The sequence below is a fragment of the Echinops telfairi genome, unplaced genomic scaffold, assembly GCF_000313985.2.
Source record: "Echinops telfairi isolate 266 unplaced genomic scaffold, ASM31398v2 ScPeMD7_9;HRSCAF=40, whole genome shotgun sequence".
In the NCBI taxonomy this organism is placed as follows: domain Eukaryota; kingdom Metazoa; phylum Chordata; class Mammalia; order Afrosoricida; family Tenrecidae; genus Echinops; species Echinops telfairi.
Genome location: NW_022103906.1, coordinates 80,104,920 through 80,108,275, shown reverse-complemented (window position 1 = coordinate 80,108,275; position 3,356 = coordinate 80,104,920). Strand labels below are relative to the sequence as shown.

Here is a 3,356-nt window from a genome sequence, read left to right as displayed (position 1 = left end):
CTGTATGGGAGTAGGAAGCCTCTTCTCCGGAGGAGCACTTGGGAGTTTCTGAACTGCTGATGCTTCTGTTAGCAGCTCAACTTAAGACACGCATAGTTACTACTATTATTCACATTCTACAGATCAGAAAGCAGAAGCTTAGAGAAGTAAACTACCTTGCCAAAAGTCATAAAGCTAGCTATTTGGTGTTGGAATCTGGAGCATGAGGTGTAACTTGAGAGATTAGACTCCTATCTTCTATAAAACCCACTACCATTGTGCTAATTCCAACACATTGCAAGCACAGAACTGTTCCATAAGGTTTCCAAGAGGCAAAGAGCCTAGTCGTCCTCCCACTTATCTGTGAGTTATGACGAAAGTAAATAAAAATTGTATGAAGACCTCCTATGCTCTTTCTCAAATGACTATCAATGCATTAGTGAAAAAATCATCTAGAAAGTAGACAGTATGCTAAATACCCACTGCCTGGCAACATACCCCTACTTGCCCACATGATTGTTGCTGGAAAGGTCCTTCCTTTGCAAGGCCTCCACAGTAAATATCACTCAGTGTCCTGCTGTTACAGTGGAATTATTTTTGAAATTATCTTTAAATTAATCTTTTAAAATACTATACGCACTCTGAAAATAAAATGTGCTGCCCTCTTAAGAGTGGTGAAACACAACATTATTCCTTGACCTATTCATGGTCCTATTTCTGCTCAATTTCCTCCTCCCTCCCCCTACTTCCCCCACGCTTTCACATCCTTTAAGATGAGTTCAGTTCCTTCTTCTCAAGGCTCCAGGATGAAGGGGGCTTCAAAAAAGTCTGGGGGGTGGGGCGGGGGGAGACGACAACCATCATAATGATCAACACACAGACACACAACCACACACACCCCTCCAGGGCGAAGAACAATGGAAACAACAGGGGAGGGAGACAGTGGTCAGTGTGAGGTATGAAAATAGTAGTAATCTATAATCTATCAGGGGGGGGGCTGATAGGAAGGGCTCAATAGAAAGTTATTGTCTAGAAAAGAATGATGGGGACATATGTACAACTATGCCTGATACAACTGATATATGGAATGTAATAAGCATTCTAAGAGCACACAATAAAATGATCAAAACCAAAAAAGGCTGTGTAAAAATCCCATTATCTTTTCATTTTCCCACAAACCTTTTAAAGGTATGCACACTTTAACCCAATGGGGCTCTAACATTAAGCTCTGAAGTTTACCAAGCAGTTCAAAGTAAAAACTGAATTCAAGTAGAAAATGTAGTATATCTGATACATTTTCATCTATAGAATTGTAAGCATTTCTATTTATCTAGCTAATCCTTGGCATTCATAGTTAGCACATCGAAAAAAAAAACAAAACTATGTTTTAGCCTTTCTTCCCTCCAAAATTTTTCCACATGTTTTTTTTTTCATGAATCAATAAGGTCACCAAAATTTTTTAAAAACATTTAATTTTTTATTAAAGCCAAAACACTGTTACATGTTAATAAACATGTTTTTAGTAATGTAATTTATTTATTCTGATTCCCTTCTGGAGTTTGTTAATACAAATTCTTTGTAACTAAATATCCATAAATGCTAGTTACCTATTAATGGATTACTATGGAATTTCATTCATTTCACTTAAAAATTTGCCAGTATAACTTTTTTTACTTTTTAAACTTCTTAACCAAGAGGAGTATCAAACCAAAGGGACCTGTTTGAAACCTGACTCCAGTACTTACTGACACACCGAAAGCAGCCAGTTAACTTTCAAATACCTCACTTTATCTATTTAATTTATCTAAGCCTCATAACTCCTCACAAGATCTTTGTAAACCTTACATGATTGTATAATATACTTCGCATAGGTCTAGCATGTAGTATGTGCTCAATAAAGGGCAACCATGTCAACAATCCACAAAGTACAGTAGGAGTTGGCTGCTAGTTACCTTGCTAAAAAGATGGGGCTGTTTGAAGCTCACTATGCTAAAAAGGCATTAAAATGAAAAATCCCAAGAAATTTTTTACTTTTTTGAGATATACAAAGCACATAGGGTGAAATGACTTTAAAAAATTGCAATGGTGGTAAGAAGCAAAGGTAAAGAAAATCTTGAAAACTGTTGAGTTTGGGTGATGGATGTACAGCGATTCCTCATCTCTTGTGAAAATGCACATTTGGCAAACATGTATAGTTCCAATCTACAAAATGTGTTTAGCATATAACCAGTAGATCAGGATTTTAGCCATGACATGAACTAAAATGGTCCCTCCATGCAGAATAAGTCAGTCAGGGCCATGTTTTCTCAAACCATTCTCTCCATTATAAGTGTGAGCAAAAGGAGTAACTCCATGCACGCATTAAGGAGGGAAAAGAACACAAGTTTCTCAGCTGCTTGCTAATATCACATCAAAACGCAAGAACGCACATCCTCCCCAATCCACCCCCAAGTCCTTCAAAAATATTCCTTTGGATCTTACTTCATTTTCCTTGGGAATTGCAAGGCACAAAGAAACCTAAAGGGACATCATTATCAATTTGGGTGAAGGTTTCATATGATTTTTCCAGGTTTTGGATTGTATCCCTTACTAACAACACAGCAAACCAGTACAGGGAGGGAGGCAACTAATTTTCATGAGAGGCTTGGGAAGCTTTAACTGTCTCGATTAAGCTGTTAAAAGCAACACAAAATTTCAAGTCACACCTTGCCTATTTCTATGTAAACAAGCAAAACACTAGTAAAAACGAACGACAAGCATTGAGCAAAGAAACAACCATTGTGTTCGCCTGATATGAAGCTGTTGGCTACCTCACATACAAGTTTCAAGTGAAACCGATTTGCCATCGACAGCCATCCAACGATAAAGCACATTATGGATAACATTCAAACGCAGCACCTTTCTACAGAATTAACTAAGCCATCAGCAGTTTTACCTTCGGTTTCCCCAACCACTAAGCACAAGCAGGCGTCTCTTCTTTATTCTTTTTTAAATAAGCCATAAACTTTACTCCGGCCTAAATGATTTCATCTCTCCGTGCTTCCTGTGTACCGTGGGTGTCAATAACACTGAAGTCACATTTTAACATTCCCTGACTTGGTTTCGGGCGACGCATGGACGCCAAGCATCTGCCTCCCGTCCTCTCGTGACTCGGGCTACTTTGACGCACCGGGATGCGGCTCACCTGACATCCCGCACCCAGCAGGAAGGGAAACCAACTCCGCGGAAATGAACTGGGTCCACGGGGAAGCGTGCGGGGGCCGCTAGGGATCCTCTTCTGCCCTCGACCCCAAAGGGAGGGGACCACGCCGCCCCGGACCCTCCGAGGCGACTGCCACCTGCCACCCGGGCACCGCGGCGTCCGCCCCGACCCGGCC

At 40.5% G+C, this 3,356-nt stretch overlaps 1 protein-coding gene across 1 annotated transcript in view; it reads right to left on the bottom strand.

The window, feature by feature from the left end:
• Window positions 1-3,265, bottom strand: part of ITSN2 (intersectin 2) — a 168,936-nt gene extending 165,671 nt beyond the window's left edge. Inside the window, exon 1 of the mRNA XM_004696407.3 lies at window positions 3,164-3,265. The gene's annotated coding sequence lies outside the window, so the exon portion shown is untranslated. The remainder of the gene's footprint in view (window positions 1-3,163) is intronic.
• Between the last annotated feature and the right edge of the window lie 91 nt (window positions 3,266-3,356).